The following is a 19,324-nucleotide window of genomic DNA, read 5'->3' as shown; positions in this document are numbered from 1 at the left end:
GTGAAATTAATTAAATACAGATTATTTGTTTATGTATTTTATTGTTACTGTGAAACATTTTTGTTTTGCGTACCTGGCAACTTCGATGCTTAATTAGTTTGTTTATGTTCTGCGTGGCTTCATGCCTATCTTTGTGCTATGTAAGAAATACATAGAGAAAGAATTGAAATCCTTGTGAAAGAATCTTTGTGTAAGAATATAGAATGTGTCACTTAAGAGAATGTATACTTGACGAGCTAGGCTTACTCGAAATAGGAAATAACAGTTGCTAACGTAAACAAATACCACGGTCCAACAACCAGTCAGGTTCGAGATACCCACTCAACGTCACTTGTAGGTATCCCATTGATAATTGTTACCATAATTATTTTGAAATTTCGTCAGAACTTTATCAAATAATTATGGTAGACAGGTGTTATTAAATTGAAGTTTCAAAATCGCTTTAAATTCCTCCACATTCTACAAGTGAGAAGTAGCTTGAACAAAAAGTTTTGCTCAATTATAAAAAAAAATTTTAAAATATTTTTTAAAAATATTATGCATACCTGTCTTTTATATACATATTCTACATTATTTGAAGTTATAAAAAAATATTGATTCCAGTGGTAGTGAACTAAAACAAAAACGCTAAAGCAAATGGAATTTTTATAAAACTCTTACCAAAACGTGGGAACATGATTATTTGCTTATTTTGTTTATTTGATTTTTAATGTATCTATTCACATTACTAATGTAATGCTGAGGACAAATCTTTAATTTCAATTCAGTAAAATAGTATTACACTATCTTTGATAACGCTGTGAAAATTACTTTCTGAAAACTCGGAAATTCCGTTGCAGCTGGAAAGTACGTATATATTTGATCATAAGTGTTATTTCTCAAAGCGTTTGCGTTAGCGTTAATAGGGAACCGTAACGTTACGCAAAAACTCTCTAATAATGTGCCGAGATATTTTAACTAAAATATTAACTTATTTGTATAGCGGAAAGTATCATCATCATAGGTAAATCGTGGCATTTATTAATTCGGAAGCCAATCAGATATGATACACACACGTGACGTCGCTTACAGGTATTCAATTAAATCTGATTTAATTCTCATGGTTAGGCATAATCACTTCACTTCTTCTCAAGTTCAATCATCGTTTGCTTTTTGGCGATAAACAGAATATTTTAAAAGCGAATAGGTATTGAAGGATTCCAAAATGTTTTATTGCATAAAAACATATTTGGTTTTAACCTTAATCTATAGGGATAAAATTTAAACTTGAATCAGTTTGCCGAGTTGCCATTACAAATTCATCTACAATTTTGGTTTTTTAGTTAGTTAATTTATCAAATGATTTTCACCAAAAAGGTTCATTCACAATAGCGAGAGATTTAATTCCTATTAATGTTTTACAATTTTGTATTCATGATTATAATTAAATAGGCTGATTAGACACAGTTTTAAGCAACACTTATTATAAAATAATTTATTTTTTAATACTTGAAAACGATCCATAAATTTAGATGCAGATTTAAATATGTTTATCCTTAAATATCATAGAATTACTTCATGGTAAAGGAGTATCGCTTTAGTTTCAAGCCAACTTCAATTCGAAATAGTTTAGCTTAAATTTGAAATAAAAATCAAATAATGAAAGTTAAATAGTGGGGAACACTAAGAAACAATGACAAATTAATATTACGGGTAATTACCGTTAAACTAGAGATAAAGAAGATTGCCACGCTGAAGTATGCAAATGATTTAACATATATTCTTCAGCTATATTTGATTTGAATATTATTTAAATATTGAGATATGTCACTAAAAATATATGTTATTAAAAAATAGATTCATTCTGGAGGTAAATTTATTTTTACAAAAGATTTTGCAAAACCATTTTCCTTAATAATTGTTGAAAACTCTTTAGCAAACAGCGTAATTACAGTTATTACTTATGAAGAAGTCAAATATAACGCTTCAAGTGATAATAAAATTGAATCAGCCAAAAGGTAGGATGCCGCAATGATAAATTACTCGATGTAAAATTTATAATTCATTACATGGTTACGTCTTCTTTATCAAACACTTATAAAATTACCATCGTATGATAATCAATTATAGATGGGGAAATTGATTGAGCTTTCAATGATCAATAAACTTTCTCCCATAACTCGACATCCCTTCTTATTAAGGTAGAAAAAAGATAATTCAATATTCTTATTAATCATACAAATTTTATAATCAATAATAAAAAGATACCATTAATATCATTAATAAAGTTCCAATTTAAATAAAAAATAATTAAAGTATTAGGGATATTAAGAGTTCGAGGTAATTAAATAATTATCATTATTGTACAGGTCACCAAAAAAAAAAAAACAAACCTGGACCTTCCTGAATAACTTTTGATCTAATGATCGGATTTTCACGTTCTGGGACTTAATCTTAATGATTCGAGAGGGTGATCTCAAGTATGCCAATTAATTAGTGCAGACGACATTTTTAGTTACGAAATAAGTCAAAAAACGCACTTTCTCTGATTAAACATATCTTTTTTTTGACGGATCCGGATTTCTCACTCTCAAAATATAGAGGGTAGTCGCAATTTGGAAAACATGGTCCCAATAGTTTGGTTCGGAGAGCGCTCCAAAGTTTGGACACTTTAATGTTAATTTTACTTTTTGCGTAAATCGCTATATCTCCAGAACATTTTAAGCAAATTGAAATTTTTTTAATCCACAATTATAACATTCGTTTATCAAATTGTAATGCCTTCTATTTAAGAATGGTCGAAAAAATTTTGAATTGCAAGGTATACAATTTTTTGCATCATTTTAAAGAATGCAATTTTATACATAAAATAAAAAATTTGAGCGAAATCGGTCCAATAGTTCCTGAGAAATTAAATTTGAAGTACTTGACATTTTTGAAATGCGATTTCTCAGGAACTGATTTCGTAACTTAAAATATCGTCTGCACTTATTAATTAGTATATTTGTGGCCATCCACTCGATCCATTAAGATAGAGTCCTAGAACGTGAAAATTCGAACATTAGATCAAAAGTAATTCAGGGTAGTAATTTTTTTTTGCTGCACTGTACATTGAACAATAATAATGTGATAAATAAATTAAACAATTACATTTAACTCTTCATTAAAATATAAAAGAATGCTTTTACAATAAAATAATCATAAAATTGGGGGAAGTTCGTTAGTGCTGCACAATCGATAAACCATTTAACATTTACTCATTCGCTTGTAAAATGCTTAGCATTAATCCTTCATATTTAAATAATTGTCTGCTGTTTACCCATTGTATGCGGATCACGTAAAAATAAGATTGTGAAATATATATTACTTTAGCTCGCATTCAAAATTTTGAAAAGTGATAGCAAAACTATCTATTTTCTTAATATCTTTCTGAAAGAAATACTATAAAGATATTACAATAAATATAAATAATTAAAAAATTAGGTTACTTAGTGCTAAAACTAATCAGCGTATTTTTTTCTAAAAATTGAAGCTGTAACCATAGCGACAAGTTTGCTCCAGGTTTGATAAAATCTTTGTACCATTTCCTTATGTCACCCGATTCATATTTTTGGAGAAATATTGCTTAAATGTTAGGCGTTCAATGCGTTAGCTACGATTTTTCAACTCTTGTCAAAATGTATAGTTTTTTGCGTTGTTTACCCTAAAGTGATTTAACTAAACACGTTTTTGATATAACATATTACTGTGACAATTATTGTACTAGCGTACGTCAGACGACCTATACATCGAAATGTGTTCTTCGAAACAGTACTTTTTAATCCGACACAGAAGACAAGAGTACTTCTGGGACAAACAAAATTTTATTCATAAATTTTTGAATAAAATTCTTTTCTATTTGAATTATAAATGTCATGGTTAGCAACACTATAGGTTAGAAATATAAATGTCTTGGTTATAGGTTTTCTATGTTCCCCCTCCCTTTAAGGCTGTTTTTCGAAGTCTCCGTTGTCATATAAAATAATGCTCTTTTGGGAAAATATGCTATTTTCATAACTGCTGTGATTTTACAACAATTAATCATGGCTGTTAGGTCAAGTTTGCCTATCTAAAGATAGCGCTGTCTATGCTCATTTTGAAAATGGCGCAAAATGTCAACTAGGAGAAAAGCTACAGTTTTGGGAAAATATAAAGCGCTCGTTGTCTAATTTTTTAATAATTAAAATCTTACTCCAAAGCTGTCTTATCTGGGTCCATAACAATTTGGAATAGGGCAGTGATTTTGAAAAATTTTTCTAGGAGGAAAAATGTCGCCAAATTGCGATTTAAAAAAAAAGTTTAATAATTTTTAAAATATGTAAGTTATTTGTCTGCTCTAAAGCCCAGATTATTCATAATGGCATGATGACAGAAATAATTTAAAATCATCACTTTGCTTCGAGACACTTAAACTGTGGATTTTTTACAATTTTCTTTGGCGGCAGAGCTTCAAAAAAAACCATGGTAACCCCTTTCTTCTCGCTCCCGTGAAAATGACGGGGTGAGGTCTCGCCCTCTATTTCTCGCTCCCGTGATATTTCCGTGCTGGAGGGTTCAGCAGTAACGCGCCAATAAGAATAAAACTAATCCATTTCTTTTGCCCGGACAACATTTTATTTCTCATTTTACACAGCAGATGGCAGTACCGGGATATTTTTTTAAGGTAATTGTAGACAGTTAGTATATTTTAAACTAGATGTCAGCACTTATCAAATTGCACTAATAAAAAAAATCAGCACTTTTATGACCGTTTTCTTGAAAATTAACCGATCGTTAAGGGGATAACGGATGAATACCGACAATAATATTTCTACTAATCTTTAAGTCTTTATTTTTAAGAATTGACATAATATTTCACTCCTTTTTGTTTGTTAAATTAACTTCTTTTATCATTATTACCTAAAAATAATTAATGAAATTGACAAGACCATGTTATTACAAACTATTTTCCTTCTGTATATTAATAAGTTTGAATAAATATAATATCGACCTTGACGATTCACCCATTGTTCAGCCTTTGGCCCATTTTTTTTCAACCACACCCTATCCACCTGAGAATCATCGTGTCAAGTTTATCAAGGAGAAAAGGATGGTCTTTGAAGACGGAATTCCCCCTCTTCTTGTTTTCATTTCACATTTTGTTTCCTCATATAAATTCCAGATTAATCAAAGAACGGCTGTCTGCACTTTCTTTTTGAAAGGCGTTTCCTTTTTAATTATTTTATATTTTTTCTCACAATAATCCTACATTAATTGCCAAGCGGAACAGGTGTTTTTTCTTAACTGATGATTCGAGAACTGAATGTTAGTTATCGATACATGAATGATGTGTTTAAGTTATCTGTTAAATATTAATTAAATTCTGCAATTCTGCGTATAATTTGGTTTGATTTTATATTTAATTACCAATATTGCGATACTGTACACGCTATACGTACTGTTTTCGGAAATTGTTTGTGCTATCTGAAATATTCCTGTATAAAAATTTATCTGAAGACAGGAACATCAGACCAATAACAGTATACTAATACAGTTATGCATCATATTCCAGACAGCAATAGCAAATCCATAAGCTTACTTTCACCATAGTTATACCTCATAGCTCACCTTAGCTCAAGTTATACCTCATATTTTTACATTAGGCTCTTATCACCCAACTGCATATAACTACACAATCAGAGCTCATCTATTCACCTGAATACTCCTATACTTCTATATTTTCACCACTTCATCGAAATGCCACAAAGTTTAAGTTAAAGATGAATGGGAAAAGGGCCGCAAGCTGTCTCAGGTGCCCAGATGTTTTATACAGTTCAGTTCAGCTTGTGTTTATCAGTTTCACTCTATTTACCGTTTCTGTGATTGCCATTTATTAATTACACACAATTTTCTGATATCGAACACTCTATTTACCACTTACATGCTAAATTTCCGTTATCAAGAACGCTATTTATTAATTACACATTATTTTCCGGAATTGAACAATCAACGGGAACATATATCAAGTTTGCTGTCAAAAATACAACCCTGTTCCTTATTTTCAAGTGCAATTAGAATTTGTTTGCTAACTTATTTCATTTTGTAATCTTTTTCATGGTGTGGTGTTTTCAAGTTAAGCTTATAATAGTACACACTTGACATAATTTAGCATCTTTTAAAGCTCTTAAAAATTAAAGCTACCATCGTTAAAATGTTCTATTTCCAATATATTCTTAAAACAATTTAATGTTTTTTACGAATTTCCCAGTGTTGCTTTCAGAAATAAACTGTAACTATACACCATAAAATGAATTATTTAATCGGTCATCTAAATTTTCACTCTTAGATGCGAATTATATATATACCAATAACTATCTCAATTCTGTAAGTAGTAGAATGTTTTTCTTCTTCATAGTTTCTGTAGAAAACTGAAGGCTTTAGTTAAATAGTGGTATAATTTCACTTATTAATAAAATAGAGTTAACTTCTCATTCATGTCCATACATGTCATTGCTATCTTATTTTAGAAGTAGTACACCTCCAGCTTATTTTTGTTGTCAAACTGAGGAAACCACAAATTAGATAAAGGAGGCAAAATAATTTAGACTTGATAAACTTTAAGCAAGGTAAATTGAAAGCTTTGCTCCAAATAAAATAACGCTTTTTAATGAATAATAAGCTTTTTTTTTCTTATTCTGCGCAGCATCATGACTTTCATCATGACTAATCATGACTTTTAAGTTATGTTTTATTCATCTTCAGCCAATGCATTCTATGTTAATTATAAAAACTGCACTCACAATGAAAAAAGGCTATAGTTTTGTGAAACGGAAAATTTTGCTCTTGATTCAATTTTATAATATTTGATAAGTTACTCTAACGCTGCATTGTTTGAATGTATAAAGAATGCGACTAATGCGAATTATTCATTTATTTTGATAAATTTCAAAAAGTGGAAAAACATTGTTAAATTGGCAATTTTTTTTTGAAAGTTTAACTATTTTATAAAAAAAAAATATTTGAGCTATTTGTTCTTTCTAGAATTCTGACACTACTTTTCATCAGGATAATACACTGCATGCAATTGGAAAAAAAACAATGTAATTGTTTCACTATAGATTTCGAGTAAAGTGTCTTGACAACGAATTTTTTTCTTTGGCAGTGCTATAAACGCTGAAATAGGTTCTTAGAAAACACAAAAAATGCAGATTTATGAAAAATTTATCTTTATCTTACAAAAATACTAAAATTTTAATTTTGATTTTTTTTTGTCGCTTGTCTTGATTCTTCGATAATACGGAGTATAGCATAAAATTATAAACTTTTACTAGCGTTTAAAGCACTTAAACTATGGCGTACTGCTCTGTATATGTCAAAATTAACAGAAGTGAAGTTGTCCCACCTGACAATTACTAAGGCCTTCAATTATTGAGGGATTCAAGGCTACTATCAACGTGGGACAAATGAAAAATAATAGACAAAAATGTCCCAACTTGCGGACTTCGGAGTTGGCAATTATTGTTATTATTTTACTTTCTTTCATCTTATATAGCACTTGGGGGGATGTAGGGAGTAGTTACTGATAAGATGGCAAATGGATTTTGAGTTAAAATAATAGACGGATGCTACTGATTTCAAGGCCACTATGTGCAAATGGGGCAACACGAAGATGAGATTCTCTCTTATTATTTTGGGCTGTAGCCTTCAGACAAAGATAAAACGTTTGGTGAATTTAGAATTAGAGTTCGTGAGATGCATCTCGTCTCATTTGCATATTGCTTTCAAGGTCAAGATTAAACCATGTTTGTGAAGAAAAAAAATTCGTTCAGTCGAACCATATATGACACTATTGTTTTTCTTTATATACTTTCATATATTTCTAATTTAGATATAAAATACAAAATCATTTGCATATATTAATAGTTTATTTCATTTCATACGCAAATTTGAATCGCTTTCCTAATTACACAGATATAATCAACTAAAAAAGAAAAAATCAGGAGCAAATGATTGAAGTGATTCGTTAGATTTTATTCGAAGTGATCGAAGCGATTAGTTCGATTAGAAGAGATTAGTTATTTATATTTTGACATTTTAAATTGAATCTTTTTATCGAAAAGATTAGTCAGATTTTATTCGAGGTGATCAGAGCTATTAGTTCAATTAGAAGGGATAAGTTATTTATATTTTGACATATTAAACAGAAACTTTTAATCGAAATGATTAATTGGATTTTATTCAAAGTGATCGAAGCGATTAGTTCGATAAGAAATGATTAGTTATTTATATTTTGACACATTAAATTGAAACTTTTAATCGAAATGATTAGTCAGATTTTATTCGAGGTGATCGAAGCGGTTAGTTTAATTAGAAGTGATAAGTTATTTATATTTTGAACTATTAAACAGAAGCTTTCAATCGAAATGATTAATTGGATTTTATTCAAAGCGATCGAAGCGATTAGTTCGATTAGAAGTGATTAGCTATTTATATTTTGACATATTACATTGAAACTGTTGATCGAAATGATTAGTCAGATTTTATTCGACGTGATCGAAGCGATTAATTCGATTAGAAGTTATTCATATTTTGACATATTAAACCGAAGCTTTTAATCGAAATGATTAATTGGATTTTATTCAAAGTGATCGAGGCAGTTATTCGATTAGAAATGATTAGTTTTTTATATTTTAATGGACCAATCAGATGCAGTATTTTACAATTAGACATGTGAGAAGTTATAAAGAGTATCCAAAAATTCACTATATCTTTATTGACTGTAACATAAGGTTGTATTATCCAATGAATTGATAAATTTAAATTTTTTTTTATTATTAAAAGTAGTTTCTAACCAATTGTTAATTCTTTTTTGGCACGTATTCCATTCTTGTCATTGGATTGAATAAAAATAAAAGTCAGAATATCACGTCCTTAAAAAACTATTATGCATTTAAAGTCTGTAGAAAGGCTAGCCGTTCCACTTTCTGCTACACTAAAAATTAACTTTAGAGAAGAGATTCCATGAATTGCAGAATTTTGGTTAATTCTGAAAATTTTGAAAAACCTCATCAAAAGGTGATGGAACAAAGTGGCGTCTTATATGCATGTTTGAGTTATTTATACGTGAATTTGAACAAGTTACTTTAAATCAAATTTAGACAACCGAGAATTAAATTTTATAAAAAGACAACAAAAATTTCGTTAGAACTAGATTTATAAAACTTTAAAAAAAAAGTTACTAAGCATTTATCTCAGGTTGAGAAGAAATTTTAACAATCATTGTTCAGACTGAAAGCAATGCAAACGACAATTTCTAGTTTAACCAGGGTGTTAAACGGTCGCAAAAAATTTTGTGACTTATTTTTCGATGATTTTTTCAGGATTTTTAAGTAAACCAATTTCGAATAAACAATTTCTCCAACGTTAGAAAGTTAGAAATACAGTCTATCTCAGTATACTGCCGCGTAGCTGGATTAACTGATTCGTCTGTGATGATTCGTCGATAATAGAAAAATATGTGAAGTGGGAACTATTTCTCCAACGAATCTGACCTTGGGGAAAAGAGATTAGTCCTTAAAAGGAAGTGGCCATTTGATACAAACAACTGTATGAAACTGCCTCCATTGTCAAAAATATCTTGTTCTGGTTATAAACAAAAAATTCCAATCAATCATCAATATAGCACAAGCAGCCTATCAACTCAAAATTACCTATCAACTATAAATTAGCAGCCTATCAACTATAAATTACTCAAAAAATCTTATTGCGACCCAGAATTATGTGGGCCCTCGATATAACAATATATCCCTCTACAACAATATTCTTATTTGGTCCGCAAAATATTGTTGTAGCGAGGTTTTACTGTATACATAAAAAATTTTTTTTTTTAAATGAAGAAGCAAAATTTTATTTGTATGTTTTATATTTATATATCTATTCCAATGGTAAAGTACTTCATTTTTACATTAAAAAACATCATTTATATGTCACGTCTTTCTTAAGATTTACAAAATATATTTTGCTTTAGTCAATATTTCTCCATTTTTATCCTGTGTTTTAATTTCACTGGTTTTGTTATTAAAATTTTTAAGAATGATGATGTTAATTATATGTGTATATATTTATAGAGAAATTGCGTAAAATAAAATATTCAAAATTTACAACAAAGGCTAAATTTTTTCAATAATGTCTAATTTTTAACTTTAAATAGGTGCTATCTAATACTATTGTTATAATTATAAATACTACATACAGTAATACAATCCTAGAAACTTAAAAATTACTGTCTTTATGCATATTTGAGTTAAATTTTAGTAAAAAAATTTGATTTTTAAAATTCTGAATTTACAACTGTTAATTTTTCTATTGTTTAATAACAGTCCTTTGAAAGATACATAAATTATGCTTTACAGTAGAGTTAAGCCATTAGAAAACTCTAGATCAAATCACATTGTGAAACATTCATTTTTTTCACATTTCATCTTTAATAAATTAGATAGTTTGACATTGATTTAGTAAATTACTAATAAAAATTATTCATTATATTCCTTCTTTGCTAGAATAAATATAGCAATAAATAACTTTGAATGAGTAAATTTACATTCTAATCAATCAGAAACTTGGAAATCCATTAAATCGATAAAGAATTTTTAAAAAAAATAATAATTCTATCTATGCTGAATGCATGCAGACATAAATACATATTAGCATGAACTAGGCAGGAATGCAAAATATGCCAAAGTATGGTTTGGGAAAAATCACTGAAATCACAGCAAAAATTTTCCTTGTAAATTGGAATGAAAATTCATGATTGCAGCAGGAAATCTTACAAGAATTGATGATGGGAAAAAGTAATAACTACTAATTTAAAAGAGTAAGAATATTTTCTGTTATGTTAAATGTAACACAAATAACTTTCTAAGTAAATTTGATTGTTAGTTTAAATTCCTTAAGTTTATAAATTAAATTTCTATNATATATATATATACATATGAATAGTTTGCTACCACTTGTATATTTTTGGAGGACCATTGGGAGTACTGAGATTTTTGGCCAAACTAATTTCAAAGATAAAATGTTTACAATATGTACAGGAATGCCACAGGCGACTAAAAATGTGAAATGTGGTAAAAACTCAATTCATTTTTATTTATTTATCATCTTTTTAATTATTAAATCGTAACTCTCTAATACTATGATTAAATTTCAAATTATTCATGCCTTAAAACAAAAAATTTCTTCGCATTCGCTATCAATTGTAAACTGAAAATAAATATATTATAAATATATTATAGAAAGTTGCTAGTTTTAATCTTTTTTTTTTTAAAATAAAATTTTTGAATTTTACAAGTCACTACTTTTTCAATTTTTAGACACCTGTGGTTGCCAAGTGGATACAAATTAGTGGAATAGGAATTAATTTTTAAAAGGAAAAAAGTGGTAATTAATGGAACCACTAAGAGAGATTTTGTTTAAGTTTCTCGTCAACTGTAGACATTTTGTATAATCTATTGTCCCTAAAATTTTGTAAATTTTAGTTGCTTCTTTTTTTTTAAAATTATTAACTTTTTCAAAACAGGAAATTAAATCTTCTAACGACTCAAAATTTAATATCATTTAACATCGAACAAGGGGGGGGATACAGGGTTTAAATAAAAAACTTTTAATGTGGTTATACGATCTTTAAGAGAAATTTTCTTTCTATATATGTTTCTTCAAATAAATAAAAAATGCTATTATACAATGTATAAATTATACAATGTACCTGAGGTAAGAACACAAACAATTTTTAATGCTTTTTTATATGCTTTATTTAGAAAAGTATTAAAAAGTTACAAGAAAAACTGGCATATATTAAGTTGTCTGCAGACATGAGGATTATATCTTCGTCAAGTTTCAAAAACCGTATTCATTATCCAATCTGAAAATATAAGTAAAAATCACTTTAATTCTTTATGTTTTATATTTTAAAATAAGTAATAAAAATAAATTAATATTGTATAATGATTTATTACCTTTGTAATTTCCTTTTTTATATTGGATAGCGATGAAGCAATTGGGAGTAATTTTAGAATGGATAAAAGCAATAACTTTTTATAAAATTTCAAGAAGGGAAACAATTTAGGTTAAAAAATATTCAATTAAATATACCTGCAAGTGACGTCACCGTGGGTAAATCAGGTTTGACGCAGACGCGTGACGTCGCCAACAGGTATCCAATTAAATCTGATTAAAATTACATGGTTAGGCATAATCACTTCACTTCTTGTGTTGCAAGAACTCAATTAAAAAAATTTCTTTTGTTCGGAAATTCTTTTTTCTCCATATAATATATTACTGCATTCTAAATGGGAACACTAAAACATTTTTGGTTATGATAAAAAGGATTAAAATGAAATAATATAACCCTAATTTTTACATTTTAATAAATGGATGAAATGTAAAGTATAGGAAACGTGTCCTAGCTAGTTGAATATTATGTCTTTTTTCAAATACACTCCAGATATTCGCTATACGACGGGCAAATGGGAGAAGTAATATTTTCTAATTAGCCTGACAGTTTTTAGGTCAATTTAGGTCAATTACAGTAGTGAGTTCACATACTTTTTCGCCTAATTTGAAAATATGACATTCATTGCTCAATAAGCCTAACTTATTTCAAGCAGTTTGCTAATAGCTCTGAACAGTGATGGTTTATTATAAATAGCCTTATTAAAAATTTATTACAATAAGTTTAAGCAAATTCAGTCTGATTGAATTAATTTTTGCACTCTGCCTAGTAATCGTAAAAACGGGGACAACAGAAGAAAATAATGGGGGGAAAACAAGGAAAAGTCAGGAAATTTTATCTGTATTTGTAAATACGACATTTTTTCCCAATCAATTTGGTCTCGCAATATTTTTATTTAAATTGTTTATTTTTCTCTTTAATTTCAAATATATATTATATTTTGAAATATATTTTATATAAAAGAATAACGCATAACTGAAAATATATTCCATCGGCTATAAAAACCAGGGATATTCGATAAAATTAGCCGAAATAATTCAAAGAAAAGTCAAAAAATTTATTTTTCCTTAGTGTTTGTAACTACTTTGTTAAATTGTATTAAGCCAAGCAACGCCAGGCTGATAAAAAAAATACTGAAGAGTTGAAGAACTAGACTGGAGCATTACAAAATGCTGGTGTATGAAATCCTATTTTTAAAAATTTTCTTTATTAGGGTAAACCAACCAGTGAATGAACACTACCCATTGAAGGAACATTTCATATATATTGATTAAAAATAAGAATTTGAAACCTTTTCTTTAGATTGATTGGTAACAATAGCTTACTGCCAAACAATAGGAAGTCATCTAGCAATGTTTTGGATTACCTGATCAGACTTCTGTGGAAAAATATTTGAATTTGTGATTATCTTTGCAACACCTTGTTTCCTTGAAAAAATTATAAGGTGAGTGTTTGTATTTATATGTTTGAAGTGGAATTAATTGCATGTAATAGTTTTATTTTTTTCACTGTGAAAAAAAGAATTCAAAATATAGTTATTGAAGTTACGTTTTATTTTTTCTAAGCATCATAGCATAATAAAGTACTGAGATAAGGGGATGTTTATTCACTGGATCACCAAACGATGAAAAACCAGTGATATGTTATCACTGGCAATGAAATTAAAGATGAGATTGAATGCTTTCTCAAGTACCTGGTAGGGAGCTACTAAGACATGGGCAAACATAAACTGGCAGAGCCCCGATAAAAATGTATCAACAGAAATGGTGATCATGTTCAATATTTCTACCCCTAAGTAAGTTTTTCCTTAAAATTATATATAAAATTATGGAAAATACATGGAGTTTGTATTTGAGAAAAAAAGCGATCATACTTTTGTGATTATCTTTGTACTTTCATGTATTGTACGGAAAAAAAAATTGAAAATTTACATAATTTTGAACTATAAATTGAAAAATATTAAAAATAGAATTTTACTTATTTATGTTTTTAAGCTTTAGCTAAATCGGTGAGATATTGTCTCAATTAAAGGAAGAATTTCCGATATAGCTTATACCTTAAAATTTGAATAAAATTGAATTAAAAGATTGAAAATATCATTGCTGAAATTATCAATTTTCATTTCTCAAAATAAAAATATTAAAAAAACATGAAATCGAATTGTAAATTCACTGAATATTACGGGTTGTTTTTGGTACGGAAAATCTGACAAAAAAGCATTTAAAAATATGTTTAAATAAATATAAACATAAAAACAGACGAAAAAATTTAAAAAAAATATTTATTCTACTTATTCACACTAAGACCAAGTTGTGATTTTGAACAAAAAATTTTAATTTCTTTAAGTGAGAAATAAAAAAATATTCATTATACAGTTATTATTTATTTCGATATTTATTTTAAATTTCTGTGAGATGAATATTTAAAATCCATGAAACCAATTTTTGATGTTTGAAGACTTAAATCTGAAATTTTTTTCTTCATACATTTGAATCAAAAAAAGACAATTTTTAAAAAATTTAAATGGCATTAATCAATTTTTACTTTAGCTGTCATTAATTTTAAAAATTATATTGGAACTTTTTTACTCATGAATATATATTCTCGTTAATACTCAAATGACTTTGACTTCACAAAATGCAGCATTTTACTATGGTATTAATATCCATGAATTGATAGGTATGTAACTTTTAGTTTTACACTTGGCTTACATAGTTGCGTGTTGTTTAACAATTGTAATTTCATGTTATTAGTTTAATATTTAATTTAAACTTCTATAAGACAGATGGAAAAATGGCGGCTTCTATGCTACCTCAGGTGCCCCATCCTTCCAATAGTTATACAATAATCCATTACAAAAATTTAAAAACGAAGAACTACTGACCTTTGTCCAAGTCCTTTAGTACCATCCTTGGTTGTAATATCCACGGTTTGGCATAAAGTTTCGTTGAAAACCATATCCATAAGAGCTTGGGTAACCATATTTAGGATTGTTATAGTTGTAAGAAGAATATCCCCACTGGGCCATGCAGCAAGCCACAACGGCAGCAACAATCAAGAGAGCAAGCTAAAATTAAATGTATTAACATTATCATAAAATTTAATTAAAATATATAAAATAATTGCTTCGACATTTCGACTTATGAAAAATATTTAGCTGCGTGTTATTTTTATTGGCTTCGTTTAAAGTGTTAACTTAATTTTATTTATTTATTGCAGGGCTGATTGTGCTGCCGAAAAAATCCCGATTTCCTGATTTTTTGCTAACCGTGATCCGGAAGTTTCCGGAGATCGAAGGTTCAGACGTTTCAAAAAATCATTGATCACAAAAGTTTCCGGAAATCGAATTTTCAAAGGTGGAACTTAAAAACACAGTTTATTTTATTTGTTTGTAAGGGAGAGCCAGATAAGCTTATATTCTAGATTAATATTCATTTTTATCTGTAAATAGTTATTATAATCATAAACTCAAGAAAGAAAGACATATTTGTAAATTTCAATTACTTCTCCAGGTCATCATAGGTGTAGGTAAGTGGTATAGGTATGTGTAAATGGTATAGGTATGCGTGAAATTTTAAATATATTTTAAGTAAACTAAGAAATATTGAGAAAAAGGAAAAAAACCTTGTTTAAATTTTTTTTCTAATTTTTTAATTTAAAATTTTTTTTTTTTTTTTTACTCAAGAAATTTTCCGGAATTTTGATTTGGACTCACAATCACCCCTGTTTATTGTTACACGTACAGGGGTTGAACAAGATTTAAAAAAAAAAATTTCAATACTAGCTCTATGCAAACAATTTCTCTTTTAGCAGCAAATGTTCTAGAAGTTGTCAGGAGGCAAAACAGATGGCACAATTTGAAAGATCATGCTTGAAACTTTTAGAAATGGTGTCCTTTCCAACCATGCAAAATTTGCCTTTTGCAAAATGAGCGTAAGGAGTTAAAAACCTTTTTTTTTTCTTTTTCTATACCACTATAATAGTAAAAGCATTCTAATATAAACATTTCAATCCTATATTATGATATCAAAATTGATTGTATTAATGCTAGAAAAAAGTTATTAACTTCAAACGCTCATTTTTGATCGAAACGAACGGAAAGCTTGACCTTTCAAATTATGCGAACAGTTTTACCATGTAAAATCTTACTAAACACTTGCTGTTGAAAAAATATTGTGTACATAAAGTGTTATGTATTGAAGTGTTTTTTTTTTTTTTTTTTTTTTTTTTTTTTTTTTTTGATTAAGCTCTATACATACGCTGGCTTCTGTACAAGAATTAATTGTTTTTAAATAATAAGCGAACATAAAATATTATAAACTTCGATATAAACTCAATGGCGCCATTTGGCGAGTGAGACTCGTCACGTGTTTACTTCGAATAAATAAAAAGTGATGACAAAAGTATGTTGGTATCAGTCTATTTCAAATATGGATCATGCATAAATAGCTACTGCATCATACATCATATGAATGGTAAGGTAGGTAGGTATAAACTTTTTTTTATAACTAATCGACTAAATAACAAACAAAAAAAAAAGAATATCTTAGAGCAAAAAATTGATATAAATTTTTAATGTGGCTGCTTTATCTAATTCTATTATTTGAAAAAAATCAGATTTTAATGTGTTACATTTTTAATCTATTAAACTTAAAAAAAAAAGGATCATTTTGATATTAGGGTTTAGCCTCAGTAACTTAGAGGATAGAGTGCTTATTCGAATCCTAGTGATACTTTTTCGATATGAATTCTTTTTCCGATTTGTAACGACCACAATGCTGACATAAAATATCTCCAGTGCAATACGGATCGTTTGATAGAATCCCTTTGAAGTTGAGTTCACCAGGGAGGTTTCGTAAGTTTTCAGCTGAATATAACGCAAATCTGGGTTGATTCTATCAAAAATTCCTCCACAAAGTTTGGTTTGCCAAAATGTTTTATTTAAGGATTTCCTACCCTTTTGTGTATCAATCAAAATTAAAAACTGCGACGGTGTTTATTGATGGTCCTAAACCCAAATATAAGTCAGTTGTCCAACGCCGGATATAAAATAAAATAAAAGAAGATATTGTTTAAAACTGTTAAATTAAAAAGACGATTTCAGTATTAGGGCTTAAAACTATTACATTTACCCAATGGTTCGCCATGCATTTATTTCAAATAAATAAAAACCAGTGGCCAAAACATTTTGCTATCACCTATTTCAAAAATAGACAATGCATTAAAAACTTCTACCTCTTGTAAATGACAGAATAGTTATCGCGAAAGATTTGTTAATTACTAAACTAAGAAAATGTCTATTATTTTTAATCAAAAACTTTACGACCAGTTTTTAACTTGGCTTCTATCTCTTAGTTTGAAATTTAAATAAGTCGGACTTAAATGGGTTGAGGAGAGAATAATTTAAAAATCTTTAAAATGGAACAGAATACTTACCAAGTAGTTCATTTTAGTGAGTTTGAAGAGCTTTGCTAAGAAACTGTAGCAATGATGACTACCTTCCCAAGAGCATCTCTATTTATACCAAATAATCACGAAAAAGATGCAACAAGACATTAAAAGACTTCAATTTTAATTGAAATTATATCTTTGATATTTTCAAGGCTTTGAAACTAAAGTTGAACAAAATGGCAATTTTAAAATTATTTTTTTCCATTGACATAAAGATCTTTTAGAATAAACGTAAGATAATATTGAGAAACTCGTTTACTTGATATCGAGTTTTAAAATTTCTTCTTGAATAGTTCAATCCAGGGTCATGCCAAAGGTGTGAAGGTGCTATAATCGAGTGTGAAGTATAGAATTGAAATTGAAACTTGATACCTACAAACTCTTTAAAGTAGTTCAAATATTATTTATATCCGATTTATTTGTTTTCATTGGATTTGTTTGAAAACCATTTCAATGACAATATATTTCCTCGCATATAGATTCAAATATTCGGTATTTTTCTAATGTGATTATCGTTTTAAAAAAGCTTAGATTTATGTAAGAATCTAACGATAACCTTAATCGCTGTTTGTTAAGAGTTTTGAAATATAGAAGTTAGATAATTATGCTGCATTTTACAAACGCATAACTAATTAATTGTTATATTTTTAAATTTACAACCTCGTCAAATTAAGTAAGTTTTCTTTTCCTTTTATGCACTTAATGTAAATTTTTTAGACATTTAAAGAAATTTATTTAATAATTTGGAAAGCTTTTTTAAAAAGTAAAACATCGATCATATTTCAAAAGAATGTGTATCCGCACGGATTTGTAGCGCCACCTAGTATAACTTGTAACACAGAGAGAAAGAGAGTGTGTGTGGAAGGAGAGCTGTAACGAGCTACAAAAAAGCTCTCTTCCAAATAATAATAAATAAATATTGTGAATTTACAGTCCGCTTATTTTCTGTTTATTGAGCGAGTTCATATTTACCTGAGCGTCGACATGAGTGGTCCGCTCACCAGGAGAAAAAATCAGCAAAATTAAAACAATTAACGAAAAGAGTTTCGTTTTGAGTTCCAAGAGATAACCATTGTGGACAGTGTTACGAGAAAACTGTGGATTCGTGCCTTCCCATTCAAAGTAGGATTGTTTTGATTTTTTATAAAATACTTTAATTTACAATGTTTAAGAATTGTAAAAAAGATGATTTAAGGCTTATTGCCAGTGAACTAGATCTAGAGATTAGTGATGATATGACTGTGGTAAACTTAATTGATATAATTAAAAGTTGTGAAAAATATAAAACTGACTCTGAAACTGTTAGTGATCTAGTAAGTTTAATAGTAGAAGAGCGCAAGTCTGAAGAATCAAAACAATTAAAGTTAGAGAATATAAAGCTCGAGAGAGCAAAAACTGAACTAGAAATTGCACGTATTCGTGCTGAGCCAAAGGAGGTCGAGAGAACAAAAACTGAATTAGAAATTGCACGCATTCGTTCTGAGCCAAAAGAGAATAATATAGAGCTAATTGAATCTAATAATTCCCTAGATTCTTTGATTAAGAGCATTAGAACATTGACCATTAAAGTGCCGAGTAAACCCGAAAATTGGGGATTCTTCTTTACATCGTTAGAACGAGCATTTATAGTTAAGTGTGTGCCAGATAAATATAAATCAGAGATTCTTCTTAATCTACTTGGAGAAAGATCGTCTAATATTATCACATATATAAGTGATGATGATCTTAATAATTATGAAAAAGTGAAAGAAATAGTACTTAGAGAATTTCAGCCAACGGCTCAATCTTGTCTGGACAATTTCAAAACAACCACGCGCCAGTTAAACGAAACGCACGTCCAGTTTGCGTCACGTTTAACAACTAGTT

The 19,324-nt window shown here is 28.6% G+C and overlaps 1 long non-coding RNA gene across 1 annotated transcript; it reads right to left on the bottom strand.

Annotated features, from left to right (window-relative positions):
• Positions 1–11,782: 11,782 nt before the first annotated feature.
• On the bottom strand, positions 11,783–17,569 carry LOC107437690 (uncharacterized). The gene is made up of 3 exons (XR_001583284.3): positions 17,444–17,569; positions 14,892–15,074; positions 11,783–11,917 (listed from the first exon to the last, which is right to left on the bottom strand). It is a non-coding gene; the product is annotated as an uncharacterized lncRNA (long non-coding RNA).
• Between the last annotated feature and the right edge of the window lie 1,755 nt (positions 17,570–19,324).

The sequence above is a fragment of the Parasteatoda tepidariorum genome, chromosome 10 (genome assembly GCF_043381705.1).
Source record: "Parasteatoda tepidariorum isolate YZ-2023 chromosome 10, CAS_Ptep_4.0, whole genome shotgun sequence".
In the NCBI taxonomy this organism is placed as follows: Eukaryota; Metazoa; Arthropoda; class Arachnida; order Araneae; family Theridiidae; genus Parasteatoda; species Parasteatoda tepidariorum.
Note: the sequence above shows the minus strand (reverse complement) of the source record. Positions and strands in the feature narration are given on the sequence as shown.